A 21,068-nucleotide genomic window follows, 5' to 3' on the forward strand; every position below is an offset into this window, starting at 1 on the left:
CTGACATTATTTTTATAGGCCCAGTACTGTGTTAAGTGCATCATATGCACTATTTCATTTAGTCACACAACCCTAACAACCTAGGGATTGAACCCGCATCTCTTATGTCTCCTGCACTGACAGGCAAGTTATTTACCACGAGTGCCACCTGAAAAGCTAATTATATGATCAGGCTCAGGCAATTACTAGGTGTCTTCATATGGCAGTTCCTAGGGCTTTTCCAAAGCTTATTAACTGAAACGAAATTCGGTCCTATACACAAAATCCTAATAACTCTGTTCATTACTATTACAATCAATTTCAGATTATTTTTAAAGAAAATTCTGGTCTTCCTTCAGATGTTCACTTCACCAAGGTAGCTTTTAACTCTGTATTTATTAGTGGGATGACCCTGGATCTTTCCCTTCTAGTATGAAGGAACAGGATGGAATAGGAAACTGTGTTTACTCTAGATTTAATCTGGCAAACCAGCTCTTTCATGGTCTAGATGAGTAACCTAAAAAGAAGACTGCTAAAATTCTTAATCTTCAACTCCAGCAAATTAAATCCCCTTAATGAAACCAAAACCCTCCTAGTTTCTGATAGTATTACAAAGGGAATATTGGAAAGGAGATTGTTACAAATTTACCTTCAGCCCTCTAACCAGCCTTTCCAATGTCCACTCAATTCTCAATGATGTAACTCTGAGGGACTACAGGGGCTCTCCCCAATCTTCTTCCTAACAGATTTAAAGAAACCTTTCTTCAGACTGAGGATGACACTCTCCCAGTCCTAAATGACAAGAGAACCACACTCTGGGTCCTCAATCCAACTACAACAAAGCAGCCTCTGCCTTGGTGTACTAATTCTAGTGAACCTCAAGAGGTTCCTGTCTCTGATGCTATTTCCTTTTGTTTAAGCTCTTTGAGAGATACACACCCTTTCTTCTTAGTTCTTCCACCTCTAAGCAAAGCATTTGCTAGGCTGAGACTTCTTATAGAACTATCATGCCAGAATTTCTTTCTCCCAAAAGGAGTAAATAATTCTAGAACTTCATAGTAGTCGTAGGAAGCCAAGAAGATGATTTAAATGGCTCTTTGGAATTTTTTACTTGTTCTCTCTCTGATGGTGCTACAGCTGAATTCAGGAAACACTGATCCTTTTTCCCTCTCGAATCAGCTACCATCCTTCTCGTGGAGAAAATCTCCAACTAATATTGGCAAAATTCATAGCACAACTCCCATCAAGATTCAAATACATCCTTCACAAGTTCTTCCTGGAATTAGTCAATAGCCTATAATTAGGGAAATCCTTCAAGTTATAAAGCCCATAAAGAAATTTGAGTGCCAAAGAATTGATGCTTTTGAACTTCGGTGCTGGAGAAGACTCTTGAAAGTCCCTTGGACAGCAAGGAGATCAAACAAGTCAACCCTAAAGGAAATCAGTCCTGAATATTCATTGGAAGGACTGATGCTGAAGCTGAAGCTCCAATGCTTTGTCTACCTAACGAGAAGAACTGACTCAATGGAAAAAACCCTGATGTTGAGAAAGGCGGGAGAAGAAGGAGCCGACAGAGGATGAGATGTTTGGATGGCATCAACTCAATGGACATGAGCTTGAGCAAACTCAGGGAGGTAACGAAGGACAGGGAAGCCTGGTATATTGCAGTCTATGGGGTTGCAAAGAGTAGGACACGACTGGGTGACTGAACAACAAGAATAAAAGCTTACAAGGCTCAAGACTGCATTATCCCTTGTCCTTGTCAGTTAGTTCCTATGATACTCCTAATTTTTGTGGGGTGGGGCACAGTGGGTGTTGAGAGAGTTTATTCCTTAAGTAAGAACCAAGCTTTATTTATTTACCAAAAAGAAAAAGTTGGGGCAAAAGAAAAGACAAGTTTTACAGAAAATTATAACAGTAATTCCTTTTGGTAAAAAGGATGGAGGTTTGTCTAGGATGTCCAAGCAATAAACAATATTATTATCCCTTGACACCCTGTTGCTTCTAACCCTCATATGCTTCTAACATCCATTCCCCTTGGAAATAAATTCTTTACTCTAGTTGAGTGATGTGGTGCATTCTATAGTATTCCAGTTGATGAAGCTAGCCAATACCTTTTTGCCTTTACTTGGAAAGAAAAACAATTCACCTGGACAGTAATGCCTCAGAGTATTACTGAGAGTCCTTTTTTATTTCTCACAAATTCTGAAGGCTGATCTGGTTGACATAAAGTTCCCAGGGGTTCTACTTTGTTGTAATATACGGATAACTTGCTTCTTCGCTCTCTGTCTCAAGCCTCCTCAGCATCCATTTGCTAAAGCTTTTAGCTTAAAGGGGCATTAGATTTCCAAGAAAAAAACTTCAGTTTTCCCAAACCCAAGTTGGATATTTGGGACATCTAATATCAGAACAAGGGTTACACCTAAATCTGGATAGGCTTCATGGTGTCTAAGTTTCCCTAAACCCAAAACTAAGCACCAACTGCAAGGTTTTCTAGCTGGTTATTGCTGAAATTGGATTTCTATTTCTCTCCTATGGCCAAAATTCTGTATTTTTTTTGATAAATAACCATCCTGACTCAATTTTATGGAAGAATAAGATGATACAATATTCTAATACTTAAAGGAGAGTTTGATAAACCCACTTGCGCCCGGGCCTCCCTATTCTCATATTTCCTTTGTGTATGTGAAAAGGAAGGGAATGCCTTTAGGGTACTCAACTAAACACGGGGACCACTATCAACATGCTGGGTACTTTAGCAAGTAATTAGATCCTGTGGCAAGAGGAGAAACCCCATTGTCTTAGAGCCATTACTAACACTGCCCATTTGGTTAAGGCCATGAGAAAAATGTGGGATCCCTTTGACAATTTTTGTACCTCAGGCAATGTAAGCGCTCCTGAATTCTCAATCCACTCAACATTTCTCAACTGGCTTCCTCATCTCCTATGAAGTCCTTTTGTTAACTCCTCCTCTTTTATGTTGTAATAACCTTAACCCTGATACTCTTTTCTCCTCTATCATTGATGAAGTCTCTCACAACTGCTTAATGCTGATGAATCATGGTTCCTACTACTCATGATAATCTGCAGGAAATTCATTTTGGTAATGCTGACTTCTCATGGTTCTCTGATGGCTCTTATTTTAAAGGTAAAAATGGCATATATTGTGGTGGCTATGCTATTGCAACTAACTGCCTTTAATATTTTTGAGGGAGCGTTTTTTCCTCTGAGTACTTTGGTCCCAAAGGCTGAATTATACACTCTGACACAGGGTTGTACTTTAACCAAGGGCAAAACTGTCAATATTTAGACTGACAATAGATATGCTTTCAGAGTAACTCATGATTTTTTAATATTATGGAACACTATGGATTCTTTACTTCCACTGGAAATACAGTTTAACATGGCCCCTATGATTAAGAATTATTGATGCATTACTTTTATCTGCCACTTTGTGAAAAGTAGTGAAAGTATCAGTCACTCAGTCATGTCTGACTGTTTGTGATTTCATGGACTATAGCTGTCAGGCTCCTCTGTCCATAAAATTCTCCAGGCAAGAATATTAAAGTTGGTAGCCATTCCCTTCTCTAGGGGATCTTCCTGACCCAGGGACTGAACCCGGGTCTCCTGCATTGTAGGCAGACTTTTTACCGTCTGAGTCACCAGGGGAACCATCTGCCACCTTAGCTATTATTATCAATATGCTGGGTCATTCTAAACTTGACTCTCTGAAAGCTAAGGGAAATTGCCTTGCTTACATTTTCACAAGGAATGCTGCCCTTAACGGAACTAACAGCAGAGAAACCTTCCCATGGTCCAAAGGGATATTTCTCCAAATGACAACTTAGAAAAACTGGCTACAGAAGCCCAACAATTGACCTTGAAAAGGAAAGGCAAGACTAGAAATTCAAGAATTGTTGGTTTGATAAAAAGAGAAAGCTCTGGTTTGCACGAAATAACAATCTGGCTCTACTGGAGACTCTAAAATTCCCACTCCTCACCACTGTACATGCATTAACTCTCTGGTCTACTGAAAAAATGACAGCCTTCATGAATTAATATTGGTAGGGAAATTTTAACAATGCCACAAGAAGTGCCTACTTTCCTTGTTGGCTTGTCTGAAATATAACCCAGGGAAGCCTGTTTGTACTGTTCCTGGACATTTAAAACCACCTAATTGACCATTTGAGGTCTGGCAAATGGAGTGATACAATTTCCTCTGTCTCATGAATATAAGTATGTTTTAGTCATGGTCTGTATGTTTTCACACTGGACTGAAGCTTTCTCTTGCAGACAAGCCACTGTCTCTTCTGAGGTTAAAGTTCGTTTGGAAAAGAGTATCCTCATCTAGGGAACTCCTCTTGAACTTCATAGTGATCTCATTTTACTAGTCAGGCACTTCAGCAAGTCTGAACTGTTTGGCTTGTCTTACAACATTTTTACTGTGCATACCACCTCAGTCCTCTGGTTTAGCTGAATGCATGAATGGCATTGTGTGTGTGTGTGCTAAGCCGCTTCAGTCTTCTCCACCTTTTTGCAATGCTATGGACTATAGCCTGCCAGGCTCCTCTGTCCATGGGATTCTCTAGGCAGGAATACTGGAGTGGGTTGCCATGCCCTCCTCCAGGGGATTTTCCCCATCCAGGAACTGAACTCACCTGTCTTATATCTCCTGCAATGACAGGCAGGTTCACCACTAGTGCCACTTGGGAAGCCCATTAATGGCATTATTAAGACTCAGTTGGCAAATTTTGTAAAATTCCTCCAAATATATTGGCCAAAAGCATTGCTATTGGTCTTTTTAAATCTCAGATTCACCTCTGTTAGAATTCATAAATTCTCACTCTTTGAGGCAGTTTCTGGATGCCCAATGCACTTGGCTCCTTGCCTCTTTTAAGCCATAACCAATGAAAGGCTGCTGCTGCTGCTGCTAAGTCACTTCAGTCGTGTCCAACTCTGTGTGACCCCATAGATGGCAGCCCACCATGCTCCTCCATCCCTGGGATTCTCCAGGCAAGAATACTGGAGTGGGTTGCCATTTCCTTCTCCAATGCATTAATGCATGCTGAGTCGCTTCAGTCGTGTCCAACTCTGCATGGACAGCAGCCCGCCAGGCTCTCTGTCCATGGGATTCTCTAGGCAAGGATACTGGAGTGGGTTGCCATTTCCTTCTCCAAACTAATGAAAGGAGATATTCCAATATTTCAAAGGCCTGATTACTTCTATTAAAAATGCAAAATATTTCAGTGGAGCAATCTTTTCATAGCTCATTCTCAGGAGACAAAGACCTTGAGCATCAGACCTTGAAATCTGAAATTTTGTCATTGGAAAAAACACATCCAGAAGGACTCTCTTCAACCTTGCTGGAAAGGTTCCTATTAGGTGTTGCTAACTGACCCTTGTGCTACCAAACTCCAGGGAATAGACTCTTGAGTTCACATGACAAACCTAAAAAGCAACAAATCCTAACTGGATTGCATATTATCTACTGACTTCAAAGTAAAGATTTTCCAGAATTGAAGCAGATGACATCTGATGAGACATCTTTTCCAGGTTATACAAACCAGGCCCATTGGATATCTGTCACCAAACCTTTGATGATGTCATATGTTCAGATGATTTTTAATGTCTGTGATTTTGATAACATGGACTTAGATAAAAAGTATCTAAGAGTTCTTCCTAGATCTCCTTGTTACTCAAATGTGACATAAATAGGTTTCAAATTTGTGCACTTTCTAACCTGGAACACTATACTCAAGTAAGGTCCTTCCTTGTATTGAAGGACAAAAATCTGGTGAAACCAGAAAACCTCTTTTTAAACAAATGTATTTCTTTTAACTGGGGGATAACTGCTTTACAATATTGTGTTGGCTTCTGCCATATATCAACATGAATCAACCATATGTAAACATATGTCCCACACCTCTTGAACCTCCCTCCCACTTCCCACCTTCCCACCCTCTAGGTTGTCAAGAGTATGGGTTTGAGCTCCCTGCATCATACAGGGAATTTCCACTGGCTATCTATTTTACATAAGGTAATGTATGTTTCCATGCTATTCTCTCAATTTGTCCCACCTTCTCCTTCCCCCACTGTGCCCATAAGTCTGTTTTCTCTGTCTGTGTCTTCACCACTGCCCTGCAAATAGGTTCGCCAGTACCATTTTTCTAGATTTCATATATATGTGCTGGTATACGATATTTGTTTTTCACTTTCTTATTTACTTCACTCTGTATAATAGGCTCTAGGTTCAACTACCTCATTAGAATTGACTCAAATGCATTCCTTTGTGTGACTGAGTAATATGCCATTGTATATATGTACCACAACTTCTTTGTCTATTCAACTATTGATGGGTATCTAGGTTGCTTCCATTTCCTGGCTATTGTAAATAGTGCTCCAATGAATATTGGGTACACGTGTCTTTTTTAATTCTGTTTTTTTCAGGGTATATGCTCAGTAGTGGGATTGCTGGGTCATATGGTAGTTGTATTTCTAATTTTTTAAGGAATCTCCATACAGTTCATCATGGTGGCTGTATCATTTTACATTCCCACCAATAGTGCAAGAGGGTTCCCTTTTCTCCATACCCTCTCCACCATTTATTGTTTGTAGACTTGTTGATGATGACCATTCTGACTGATCTGAGCTGACACCTCATTGTAGTTTTGATTTGCATTTCTCTAATAATGAGCAATGCTTAGCATCTTTTCATGTGTTTGTTGCCTTCTCTATGTCTTTTGGGAGAAATGTCTGTCTAGGTCTTTTGCTCACTTTTTGATTGAGTTGTTTTATTAGCACTGAGCTACATGAGCTGCTTTTATATTTTGGAGATTAATCCTTTGCCAGTTGTTTCATTTATTATTATTTTAGTCCATTGAGGGCTGCCTTCTCACCTTGTTTATAGTTTCCTTTGCTGAACAAAAGCTTTTCTAAGTTTAATTCAGTTCAGTTGAGTCGCTCAGTTGTGTCCAGTGCTTTGCGACCTCATAGACTGCAGCATGCCAGGCCACCCTATCCATCACCGACTCCTGCAGTTTACTCAAACTCATGTCCATTAGGTCACTAATGCCATCCAACCATCTCATCCTCTGTCGTCCCCTCTCCTCCCACCTTTCCCAGCATCAGGGTCTTTTCCAATGAGTCAGTTCTTCGCATCAGGTGGCCAAAGTATCAGAGCTTCAGCTTCAGCATCAGTCCTTCCAATGAATATTCAGGACTGATTTCTTTTAGGATGGACTGGTTGGAGATCCTTGTAGTCCAAGGGACTCTCAAGAGTCTTCTCCAACACTACAGTACAAAAGTATCAATTCTTCAGCACTCAGCTTTCTTTATGGTCCAACTGTCATACCCATATACGACTACTAGAAAACCATTGCTTTGACTAGATGGACCTTTGTTGGCAAAGTAATGTCTCAGCTTTTTAACATGCTGTCTAGGTTGGTCATAACTTTTCTTCCAAGGAGTAAGCGTCTTTTAATTTCATAGCTGCAATCACCATCTGCAGTGATTTTGGACCCCCCCCCCAAAATAAAGTCTGTCACTGTTTCCATTGTTTCCCCATCTACTTGCCATGAAGTGATGGGACCAGATGCCATAATTTTAGTTTTCTGAATGTTGAACTTCAAGCCAACTTTTTCACTCTCCTCTTTCACTTTCATCAAGAGGCTCTTTAGTTCTTCTTCACTTTCTGCCATAAGGGTGGTATCAACAGCATATCTGAGGTTATTGATATTTCTCCCGGCAATCTTGATTCCAGCTTGTGCTTTATCCAGCCCAGCATTTCCCATGATGTACTCTGTATATAAGTTAGATAAGCAGGGTGACAATATACAGCCTTGATGTAGTCCTTTTCCTATTTGGAACCAGTCTGTTGTTCCATGTCCAGTTCTGACTGTTGCTTCCTGACCTGCATACAGATTTCTCAAGAGGCAGGTCAGGTGGTCTAGTATTCCCATCTCTTGAAGAATTTTCCAGTTTGTTGTGATCCACACAGTCAAAGGCTTTGGCATAGTCAATAAAGCAGAAATGGATGTTTTTCTGGAGCTCTCTAACTTTGTCAATGATCCAATGGATGTTGTGTCAACCTGTCAACCTCTGGTTCCTCTGCCTTTTTTAAATCCAGCTTGAAAATCTGGAAGTTCATGGTTCACATATTGCTGAAGCCTGGCTGGGAGAATTTTGAGCATTACTTTACTAGCATGTGAGATGAGTACAATTGCACAGTAGTGTGAACATTCTTTGGCATTGCCTTTCTTTGGGATTGGAATGAAAACTGACCTTTTCCAGTCCTGTGGCCACTGCTGAGTTTTCCAAATTTGCTGGCATATTGAGTGCAGCACTTTCACAGCATCATCTTTTAGGACTTGAAATAGCTCAACTATTGAAATTCCATCTCCTCCATTAGCTTTGTTCATAGTGATGCTTCCTAAGGCCCATCTGACTTCACATTCCAGGATGTCTGGCTCTAGGTGAGTGATCATAGCATCATGATTATCTGGGTCGTGAAGATCTAGTTTGTATAGTTCTGTGTATTCTTGCCACCTTTTCTTAATATCTTCTGCTTCTGTTAGGTCCATACCATTTCTGTCCTTTATTGAGCCCATCCTTGCATGAAATGTTCCCTTGGTATCTCTAATTTTCTTGAAGAGATCTCTAATCTTTCCCACTCTATCGTTTTCCTCTATTCTTGGTAGTGATCACTGAGGAAGGCTTTCTTATCTCTCCTTGCTATTCTTTGGAACTCTGCATTCAAATGGGTATATCTTTCTTTTTCTCCTTTGCTTTTCACTTCTCTTCTTTTCACAGCTATTTGCAAGGCCTCCTCAGACAGCCATTTTGCTTTTTTGCATTTCTTTTTCTTGGGGATGGTCTTGATCCCTGTCACCTGTACAATGTCATGAACCTCCATCCATAGTTCTTCAGGCACTCTGTCTATCAAATCTAATCCCTCGAATCTATTTGTCACTTCCCCTGTATAATCATAAGGGATTTGATTCAGGTTATACCTGAATGGGGCTTCCCTGGTGGCTCAGACAGTAAAGCGTCTGCCTGAAGTGTGGGAGACCTGGGCTCGATCCCTGGGTTGGGAAGATCCCCTGGAGAAGGAAATGGCAACCTACTCCAGTACTCTTGCCTGGAAAATTGGTGGGCTATACAGTCCATGGGGTCGCAAAGAGTCGGACACGACTGAGTGACTTGGATTATTGAATGGTCTAGTTGTTTTCCCTACTTTCTTCAATTTAAGTCTGAATTTCACAATAAGGAGTTCATGATCTGAGCCACAGTCAGCTCCCGATCTTGATTTTGCTGACTGTATAGAGCTTCTCCATCTTTGGCTGAAAGGAATATAATCAATCTGACTTTGGTATTGACCATCTGGTGATGTCCATGTATAGAGTCTTTTCTTGTGCTGTTGGAAGAGGTGTTTGGTATGACCAGTGTGTTCTCTTGGCAAAACTCTGTTAGCTTTTTCCCTGCTTCATTCTGTACTCCAAGGTCAAATTTGCCTGTTACTCCAGGCGTTTCTTGACTTCCTACTTTTGCATTCCAGTCCCCTCTAACGAAAAGGACATCTTTCGGGGGTCTTAGTTCTAGAAGGTCTTGTAGGTCTTCATAGAACCATTCAACTTCAGCTTCTGCAGCATCACTGTCAGGGCATAGACTCAGATATTGAATAGTTTGCCTTGGAAACAAACAGAGATCATTCTGTTGTTTTTGAGTTTGCACCCAAGTACTGCATTCCGGACTCTTTTGTTGACTATGATGGTTACTCCATTTCTTCTAAGGGATTCTTGCCCACAGTAGTAGATATAATAGTCATCTGAGTTAAATTCATCCATTGCAGTCCATTTTAGTTTGCTGATTCCTAAAATATCGACGTTCACTCTTGCCATCTCCTGTTTGACCACTTCCAATTTGTCTTCATTCATGGACCTAACATTCCAGGCTCCTATGCAATATTGTTCTTTTACTTTTTAATATAAATTTATTTAATTTATATAAATAAAATAAATCGGTCTTTGCTTCTATCACCAGTCACATCCAAAACTGGGGTTGTTTTTGCTTTGGCTCCATCTCTTCATTCTTTCTGGAGTTATTTCTCCACTGATCTCCAGTAGCATATTGGGCACCTGGGGAGTTCACCTTTCAATGTCTTATCTTTTTGCCTTTTCATACTGTTCATGGGGTTCTCAGGGCAAGAATACTAAAGCGGTTTGCCATTCCCTTCTCCACTGGACCACATTTTGTTAGAACTCTCCACCATGACCCATCCGTCTTGGTTGGCCCTACATGGCATGGCTCATAGTTTCGTTGAGTTAGACAAGGCTGTGGTCCATGTGATCAGAATGGTTAATTTTCTGTGATTGTGGTTTTCAGTCTGTCTGCCCTCTGATGGAGAAGGATAAGAGGGTTATGGAAGCTTCCTGATGGGAGAGACTAAGCTGGGGGAGACTGGGTCTTGTTCTGATGGGTGGGGCCATGCTCAGTAAATCTTTAATTTTCTATCGATTATTTTCTGTTAATTAAGTTTAATTAGATCCCACTTGTTTATTTTTTGCTTTTATTTCCATTACTCTTGATGGTGGGTCATAGAGGATCTTGCTGTGTTTTATATCAAACAGTGCAGAAAACCTCACTCTTGACCAGTAGTATTTTGAGAGGAAGATGTTGATCAGAAGGAGAAAATGTAAAAAACCGATAAACAGAAACCTCAACAAAATAGGGTCAGGAGACCAGAAAGTGAAGCTCTCATGTCTTATCACAACAGCAGAACCCAACAGGGAGAAGACAAGGTTTGTTTTTTTTCCAGGCAAGAATTCATCCAATGAGAGACTTCAGAACTCGGCCAATGGAAAGTCATGGACTATTTGGGTTACTATGGCTTTCCCAATTTCCTTTCCACTCTATAAAAGAATTCTCTCCATTTTTTTCATGGGTCCTGTACATGGCTTGCCATGGTTTCAGATCCCAAACTGAAATTCTTTGCTGATCCTGAATAAACCCATTTTTGCTAGAGAAATAACTTGCAGTCTGTTTAAGTCAATACAAAGTAGAAAGTAAAGAGAATTATCTACAACCTTTGGAGACAGAAACAGAAGTCTATGTTACTTGTGGTTACTTGTTTATTTATAGTTACCAAGGTTACAGGAATGATGGAACTTAAGATATGATAGAATTATTTTGGAAACAGAGACAGAGCAACAAGGCTGGAAGTGGGAGTAGAAAGGGAATTAAATCCATATGCATAACAGCAAAAGTAAGTTAGTCACATTTAATATTGGTAAGCAAAGAAATAGTAATATAAGCATATTATTTAGAGAAATTTGCTACTGCTGCTGCTAAGTCGCTTCAGTCGTGTCCGACCCTGTGCGACCCCATAGATGGTAGCCCACCAGGCTCCCCTGTCCCTGGGATTCTCCAGGCAAGAATACTGGAGTGGGTTGCCATTTCCTCCTCCAATGCATCAAAGTGAAAAGTGAAAGTGAAGTCGCTCAGTCATGTCTGACTTGTAGCGACCCCATGGACTGAAGCCCACCAGGCTCCTCCATCCATGGGATTTCCCAGGCAAGAGTACTGGAGTGAGGTGCCATTGCCTTCTCCTAGAGAAATTTAGGTAACACCAAAAATAAACACAAATCTAGGTTAAAAGTGTTGTCTTTCAGTGAGCTGGTGCTTTGATTATAATCTTTCTTTACTATTTGCATTTTTCAGGGTATATATGGATTATTTTGATAACAATAAAATGTATCTGAAAAAATAATTGTTTCCCCTTGTGGAAGCTCTATATTTACTTTCTTATTTCAATGAGTACAAATTATCTTGAGGTCCCTCTTGTATTTAGTTTTATCTTTTTTTCTCTCTTTAAAATATTCAAAAGTTTTGCAATCATGGGGGAACTATTCCAGTATTTCTCTTAAATCATACTCAGATTGATCAGAATTATCTTCTCAAAGCTATCTGGATTGTTTTCAACTTATAATTATTTTGAAAATCAACTAATGTTAAAAAATTATTATCTTTAGCAGTATCTGTCCCTGGTAGCTCTTAAAACAGGTTATTTCTCAATGCCATTTTCACTGTCATTCAAAGCTTACTGCTTCTGTGATAAAGAAACATGTTAAATTTGCTTTCTGGTCAGTAACATATCCATTTGTTCAGATTCTGAGATAAACAATGCTTAAATTGTCATTAACATTTCTTTTGACACTTTGAGAAATTATGTTTCAAGACTTTATTTGTAAGAATCACTACATTAATGTCAGAGTTAGCATTTACTTGCAATCAAACTTTTTATCAGTTTTAGTTTATAAAAACTGCCTCACTTATTTTTCCATGTAGAATAAGCTTTGTAGAAATACTAAAAACATAAATTACTTGTGGATATTGAATACAGGACACTTTTGTGGTGGTCTATGTATCAGATAATTTGTATACCACTTCGAATCCTATCAGCCACACCTCTTCTTCTAGCCTCTGCTGCAGTGATCCAGTCTTTATGGATTTCAACAGCTCACTTTCAAGTGCGATGCTTTGATGCCTTTTCTCAAGTTGCATCACATATCTTACTTCCTGCTCCTATACCTCTGCCATCCTTAACCAATGGGCTACAAAGGCTGATAGATATATGCTTCCCCTTTTCACCCCCAGGGAAAACAATTTTGAGCTGAATTTCATAACTCTTCAAATCAAGCATCACTCACCTATACTTTAACCAATGCAGTAACACAATTTCTTACCGGCTTTATCTCTTTCTCAATGTCACTGTATTAGCCTACTCAGGCTGCCATAACAAAATACCATATACTGAGTGGTTTAAACAATATAAATATATTTTCTCACAGACCTGGAGGCTGCAAGTCCAAGACCAGGGTGCCAGCATGGTTGAGTTCTTCTGAAGACACTCTTCTGGCTTGCAGAAGACCATTTTCTCCCTGTGTCCTTACATGGCAGAGAGAGATAAGAGCACTTCCCCCCTCCTTACAAGCACACAACTGATCAGATTTGGGCCCCATGCTTCCCTGGTGGCTCAGACGGTAAAGCGTCTGCCCGCAATGTGGAATACCTGAGTTCGATTCCTGGGTCGGGAAGATCCCCTGGAGAAGGAAATAGCAATCCACTCCAGCACTCTTGCCTGGAAAATCCCATGGACTGAGGAACCTTATAGGCTATAGTCCACGGGGTCGCAAAGAGTCGGACACAACTGAGCAACTTCACTTTCACTTATTACCTTATTTAATCTTGATTAGTTTCCCAGACATTGTCTCCAAACACAGTCACTGGGAGTTAGGTCAGTCTATAGCAATCACACTCTTAATGTTCTTCACCCCTGCTCCTTAAGATCAACTAACCTTCAAGGAAGCCTCTGACTTAGGCTATGCTTTCAGGGGAACCGAGGTTACAGTATGTTTTGTTCCATATGTGTGATAACGGAAAAAAGGATTCATAGAAAGTACAGTCATGAGGCATTAGTCACAATGCTTAATTGATTCAATAAAAGGTAATGAGTATCATGCAAGACACCATGCTAAGTGAAAGTTGCTCAGTCGTGTCCAACTCTTTGTGGCCCCATGAGCTATATATAGTCCAGGGAATTTTCCAGGCCAGAATACTGGAGTGGGTAGCTGGTCCCTACTCCAGGGGATCTTCCCAATTCAGGGATTGAACCCACGTCTCCCACATTGCAGGTGGATTCTTTATCAGCTGAACCACAGGGAAGCCCCATGCTAAGACACCATGCTAAGTGTAGTATTAAATAAGAGACATGATCCTAGTGTTTTTTTTTTTTTTAATGTAGACGAGAAATACAACACAATTATATAAAGACATTTGCGAAATGTACTATGAAGAGGTCTAGGTTGCTAAAAAGGTAAATAAAAGGAGAGCCACACTTTGAGTCTGGATACTCAAAGAAAACTTTAAGAAAATAAGGTTTAAGTTGAGGTCTAAAATATTAACAAAATTTAGTAAGAAATGGTGTGGACACAGTGGTGGGGGTGGGGGGTTGGGGGTGGTGGACTAGAGACAGCAAAAAGCAGGGAGAAAGCCTGAGTCGGGAGCAGACATGCACAGGAAGGTTAGCATAGCTGAAAGAGAAGGGTAGTCAGGAAGAGATGAGGGGTGGGACTGTGGCATAAGCAGGGCCCAGACTGTATGACTTGAGCATTGAAGGTCCTAGTAAGCACTCTGAATGCTAAAATGAGAACCGTAGGAAGCCTTTGAAGGATTCTGTGAAAGGTTTTTTTATCCTATTGTTACTGTGGTTTTTGTAATGTATGTTGGTTATGCAGCCCTCATTTACAGTACTTAGAATCATTAGTTGAAAAGATCAGATCTAGGCATATATAGATTAATTGTAGCTCAAGCTCTCAAAAAATGACATTAAAGGAAAGTACTCAGGTCACTGAGAGGTCTTGCAAGAAGAGTCAGTGGACATAGCAGGGAATTGTGGTAGGAAAGGTCCTTCATCTGGCATGATTAGGAGTCAGATCAGGTGAGCTACTACAGATGCCTAACCCATGTTACCCAAGACATGATTTCTGGGTCCCAGGTTGAGATCCAAGGACAAATTCTAATATGAAAAACCTTTCCACTCTTAATGAAGATACCCAGACACTGCCCTGGGAACAAAAAACTTTAACAAAAGAGCTCCAAGTAGCATGTCTATAGTGTGAAGTAATATGACTACATGTTTTTTTTTTTTTTTTAATGTGTATTTAGTTGTGTTTGACTCTTTGTCCCATTGGAATGTAGCCCACCAGGCTAGTCTGTCCATGGGATTTTTCAGGCGAAAATATTGGAGTGGGTTGCCATTTCCTTCTCCAGGGGATCTTCCCAACCCAGGGATCAAACCCATGTCTCTTTTATCTCTTGGATTTCAGGCAGATTCTTTACCTGCTGAGCCATCAGGGAAGCCCTAAAAAAAAAAAAAAAAGAAGTAAAAGAAAAAAAAAATTATCCACACTGATCGTGAATCCTCCTCTAAATGGAGGCTTAGAGATTACACTTATGGTAGCTTCCAAAAATTATCCATGGTGTCTACAAATGTCTTGTCTTAAATCCCTTGTTCCAACTTTATACTTGTGCTAGGATTAGATTAGGTGAAAAAGCAAGACTTGCAGCTATACAAATGTTTTGCTGCTGTCCTGCTCATACATATATGAACTTGCCAACATCTGTCTTTAAGGCAGTTCACTAGTAAGGGGTAGTGTACTTCTATGATTGGAAATTCCTCCAAATGAATCTTTGTTCAGTTCAATTCAGTCGCTCAGTCGTGTCCGACTCTTTGCGATCCCGTGAATCGCAGCACGCCAGGCCTCCCTGTCCATCACCATCTCCCGGAGTTCACTCAAACTCACACCCATCGAGTTGGTGAAGCCATCCAGCTATCTCATCCTCTGTCGTCCCCTTCTCCTCCTGCCCCCAATCCCTCCCAGCATCAGAGTCTTTTCCAATGAGTCAACTCTTTGCATGAGGTGGCCAAAGTGCTGGAGTTTCAGCTTTAGCATCATTCCTTCCAAAGAACACCCAGGGCTGATCTCCTTTAGAATGGACTGGTTGGATCTCCTTGCAGTCCAAGAGACTCTCAAGAGTCTACTCCAACACCACAGTTCAAAAGCATCAATTCATCGGCGCTCAGCTTTCTTCACAGTCCAACTCTCACATCCATACATAACCACTGGAAAAACCATAGCCTTGACTAGACGGACCTTAGTCGGCAAAGTAATGTCTCTGCTTTTCAATATGCTATCTAGGCTGGTCATAACTTTTCTTCCAAGGAGTAAGCGTCTTTTAATTTCATGGCTGCAGTCACCATCTGCAGTGATTTTGGAGCCCCCAAAAATAAAGTCTGACATTGTTTCTACTGTTTCCCCATCTATTTCCCATGAAGTGATGGGACCAGATGCCATGATCTTCGTTTTCTGAATGTTGAGCTTTAAGCCAACTTTTTCACTCTCCTCTTTCACTTTCATCAAGAGGCTTTTTAACTACTCTTCACTTTCTGCCATAAGGGTGGTGTCATCTTCATATCTGAGGTTATTGATATTTCTACCAGCAATATTGATTCCAGCTTGTGCTTCTTCCAGCCCAGCATTTCTCATGTTGTACTCTGCACATAAGTTAAATAAGCAGGATGACAATATACAGCCTTGACGTACTCCTTTTCCTACTTGGAACCAGTCTGTTGTTCCATGTCTAGTTCTAACTGTTGCTTCCTGACCTGCAAACAGTTACTTTGCCTCAAAAAAAAAAAAAAAAAGGGCCTAATACCATACGAACTTAATGGGAAAATCTGGGAAAATGCTTTTATATTCAGAAAACTTGATAAGTTTATTGATGACAAAAGAAAACTAAAATGCAAAATAAAGAAAATATGCCAAATATCTTATCTTATAGGAGAATACAGTAAGAAAGAACTAGCATTATAGTAAATGTATGCATTAAACATACATCTAACATAAATATACATGCATGTATATATATTTATATATATAAAACAGAATTTTATTTGAAAGAAAATTGGGAACAAAAACATTTATTAGCTAGCAATTTGATCCCATTTATATTACTAAATAAGAGGACAGGGAAGCTTGGTGTGTTGTAGTTCATAGGGTTGCAAAGCATTGGACATGACTTAGTGATTGAACAACAACAGCAAGATACTAACAAACAGCTCATCCATGGATATTTCAGGTTATTTATGTGCATATTTTACAAAAATCACTAAATTAGTAAACTCTTCTGTTAACTTACCCCACTAAAGCAACAAAAAACAAGCAAACTACTAGTTCTGACTCATTTGAATAATAGGCAAATATATTTAGGACCTAACTGTTTGTAAAATAAATTCTTTAAAGCTATAACTCATGCCCTTTACTTTACACTGGGGAAAATTAATCATTATTTCAAATGAAAATTTAGTCCTTGTTCAAAAATTAAAGTATTTACTAGTCATTGTTCAAAGATTAAAGTATTAATTAGTACATTTTAAAAGAAGAAGAAATCAGGATAAAGCCTTTATCTTACTGGAAGACTCATGTAAGCTGGCTCCTGGGAACCAGGATCATGATGCCTAGCTATGAGATTGACCCATCCATCTTCAACAGCAACCTGGCCAATTCAGGGGCTGAAAATCTCTAAAGGCTGGCCTCTGAGGCTGATTATCTGTACCTGGATACAACAGATGGGTATTTTGTTCACATTACTTTTGGCCACCCTATGGTAGAGTCTCCAAAAGCAGTGAGGACGGGATCCTTTCTTTGACATGCACAGGATGGTTTCTAGGCCGGAAGAGTAGGTAAAGCCAATGGCTATAATAGGAGTCAATCCATATATACAAGAACCCAGGGGCTTTCCTTAAAGACATTTGGGGCAATGAGATAAAGGTTGGACTTGCCATCAAACTAGGAACTATAGTTGAGTATTTGGTACCATGGGCTAATCAGATAGACATGGTCTTGGATATGTCAGTTGAACCTGGATTTTGAGGGTAGAAGTTTACTGAAGATATGATACCAAAGTTTGTTGGTTGAGAACACAGTTCCTGTCTTTTGGCAGACAGGTTAATGGTAAAACAGATCACGATACTCTCCATAACTATGCAAACACAGTGCCTAACATGATTGTGTCTGTCAGTGATATTATAAGGAATGAAGACCCCATATTCGTGATAAAGCTATTAAGATCTACTTTCTCAAGATGCTGCTCAGAAAAATTCTCTTCACAGGTGAAGTTTCAAGGAGTCCAATGTTTCTGTTCATGAAATTTCGCTTTTATTGGAAAATGAGAATGTTGACTACCAAGTCATATTGCATGAAGCTGTACTGCTTTCCTAGGGAATTATTCACTCCAATGATTAAAACCTACCATGAAAAATGTTCTAAGAGATTAGAAACTGGACTGCACACCTACATTTTCCATGATGGAATTTAAAGATTGTTGTTGTTCAGTCACTAAGTCATGTCCTACTCTTCGCAACTCCATGGACTGTGGCATACCAGGCTCCTCTGTCCTCCACTATCTCCTGGAGTTTGCTCAAATTCATGTCCATTGAATCAGTGAAGCAATCCAACCATTTCTAACCAAATTTAAAGATTAGAGTACTCAATGTGATTCAGTAATTCCACTTCTGAGCATGTATCTGGAGAAAATATAGCCAAGACATGGAAGCATTCCATAAACAGAGGAATGGATCAAGATGTAATACATACATACAATGGAATATTACTCAATCATTAAAAAGAATGAAATGATGCCATCTGCAGCAACATGGATAGACTTAGAGATTGTTATACTGAGTAAAGTAAGTCAGACAGAGAAAGACAAATATCATGATATCACTTATACGTGGAGTCTTAAAAAAATGTTAATGAACTTATTTACAAAACAGAAATAGAGTCACAGATGAAGAAAAGAAACTTATGGTTACCAAAGGGGAAGAGAAGAGTGATAAATTAGGAGATTAGGGTTGACATACCCACTACTATACATAAAATAGATAACTTAGTAAGTACTACGGTGTAGCCCTGGGAACTCTACTCAATACTCTGTAATGATCTACATTGGAAAAGAATCTAGAAAAGAATGGACATACGCATTTGTATAACTGATTCACTTTGCTATACAGCAGAAATTAACACAACATTGTAAATCAACCATACACCAATAAAAATTAATTTAAAAAAATAAAGATTCAGTTCAGTTCAGTCGCTCAGTCGTGTCCGACTCTTTGCAACCCCATGAATTGCAGCACGCCAGGCCTCCCTGTCCATCACCAACTCTCGGAGTTCACTCAGACTCACTGAAATACCGTTTTTCCTGGGAGGCTTCATTTCAATAAAGAGTAAAAATATAGCTGTCTTAAGATTATAAACAGAAACATATCTTAATGCCTAAAGAAGGCATATTAGCTATTAGGAAGAAAATTATTTTTCTGCATTTATGGAAAGAATTTTCTGTTGTTTCCCATCTGTTGGCCAAAAGCAATGAAGTCCTTATGTTTCTCCTGTTTCATCACTTGTGATTTGATAAAATGAGCAAAATAAAATTAATAAAAACTATAAGCTTGAATCTGGCAGGGATGGCATGCCATATTCCTTTTGCATCTAAAACATCTATTCTTTCCCTTCTTACTGTGGAGTCAAATGCACAAAAACTATTTTAAAAATGTGTGAAGCCCAGGGGTTTTCAGGTGATCTGCTCTAAAATATAAGCACAACTTTATCTGTATGTTTTCTTTGCTAGCTTTGCTGAAGGAGCAGATTATTCAGTGACTTTTGCCACCTTCTTAATGCCACCTACCATAAAATATTAAATAATCCTGTTGCCTTAGTTCTGAGTACAAAGAAAAGTAACATCTCTATTTGGAAGTAATATTGAACTAAATCTTGACTCTGCCCTTTTGGTCTATTTGACCTCTGAAAATTACACAACCTCTTTGAGCTTTTATTAACTAGTATATATTAAATGTATTTTAACAGTTGTTCAGGACCATGTTGAGCCTTAAAAGAAGTACCATAATACAAGTAAAACTTCCAGTACTATTCCTAAGAATTTAGCAGATGCTTAATACAAAGTAGCTATCATTTTATAAGTTTATATCATGAGTTATAAAGTACTTTGGTATAATTGAATTAAATTTATAAGTCATTCTTATGACTGCTAGGACAGGTACTTTTGTCCCCATTTAAAAATAAGAAACTAAAGCTCACCAGCAGTCTGGTACCATGGAAAGGCTCTAGTAGGGCATAGGATTTCTGGTCTGTACTCTTTTAAAAATGGAACCCATAGGCAACACATCCCAACAAAATAAAGACCATGTGACAAGCCCACAGCTAATGTCATACTTAATGGCAAAAAAATTGAAAGCATTTCTTCCAAGATCAGCAATAAGACAAGAATGCCCACTCTTGCCACTTACATTCAAGGTAGTATCTGAAGTCTTAGCCACAGCAACCAGACAGAAAATGAAATAAAAGGAATCCAAACTGGAAAGGTAGTAATTAAACTGTCACTGTTTGCAGAGGACATGATATCATACATAGAAAACTCTACAGACACCACACACACAAACTAGAACTAATCAATGAATTGATCAAATTGCAGGATATAAAATTAATATATGGAAATCTGTTACATTTCTGTATACTAACAATGAGAACCATCAGAAAGAGAAAATTTAAAAAATAATCTCATTTACAATTGCATCAAAAAAAAAAGAAAATACCTGGGAATAAATCTAACTAAGGAAGTAAAAGACCTGCACTCAGAAAAAAACAATTAAGACACCGAATAAAGAAACCAAGCTCAATACAAAAAAAGATGAACATACATACCATGTTCAGGGACTGGATAAACTAATATTGTTAAAATGATTAAACTACCTCAGGTAATCTACAGATTTAATGCAATCTCTATCAAAATACCAATGCCATTTTTCACAGAACTAGAAAAAATAATTCTAAAATTTGTATGGAAACAAAAAGACCCTGAACAGCTAAAACAGTTTTAAGAAAGAACAAAATTGGAGGTTCACACCCCCTGATTTCAAACTATACTACAATGGTACAGTAATTAAAATGGTATCAAAAACAGAAACACAGATCAATAGAAGAAAGTAGAGAGCCAAAAAATGAACTCATATGGGCATTAATCTATGATGAAAAAGGCAAGAATATACAAAAGGACAGGTAGCCTCTTCAGTACTGGTGCTGAGAAAACTAAACAGCTACATACAAAAGAATCAAACTGGACTATTTTCTAACACTACATAAAAAAGTAAACTCAAAATGGATTAAAGACATGTAAAACTTTAAAGAATAAACATTCTAGAAGAAAACATAGGTGGCATCTTCTTAGATAACGGTCATCAAATAAACAAATGGGACTATATCAAACTAAAAAAAAAAAAACAAAAAACAACAACTGTGCACAGCAAATGAACTGTCAGTTAAGTGAAAAGTCCACTTACTGAATGGAAATATGTATTTACAAATGATATATCCAATAAGGGGTTAATATCCAAAATATACAAAGAACTCATACAACTCAACATCAAATAAACAAACAACCCAAGTGAAAAATGGGCA

The 21,068-nt window shown here is 38.9% G+C and overlaps 1 protein-coding gene and 1 pseudogene across 3 annotated transcripts in view; one reads left to right on the forward strand and one right to left on the reverse strand.

The window, feature by feature from the left end:
* The window catches only part of SLC4A10 (solute carrier family 4 member 10), a 240,345-nt gene that overhangs the window by 63,399 nt on the left and 155,878 nt on the right, over positions 1-21,068 (reverse strand). The window lies entirely within an intron of this gene.
* On the forward strand, positions 17,246-17,711 carry LOC138076982 (ribulose-phosphate 3-epimerase pseudogene; annotated as a pseudogene).

Source organism: Capricornis sumatraensis, chromosome 3, assembly GCF_032405125.1.
Source record: "Capricornis sumatraensis isolate serow.1 chromosome 3, serow.2, whole genome shotgun sequence".
In the NCBI taxonomy this organism is placed as follows: domain Eukaryota; kingdom Metazoa; phylum Chordata; class Mammalia; order Artiodactyla; family Bovidae; genus Capricornis; species Capricornis sumatraensis.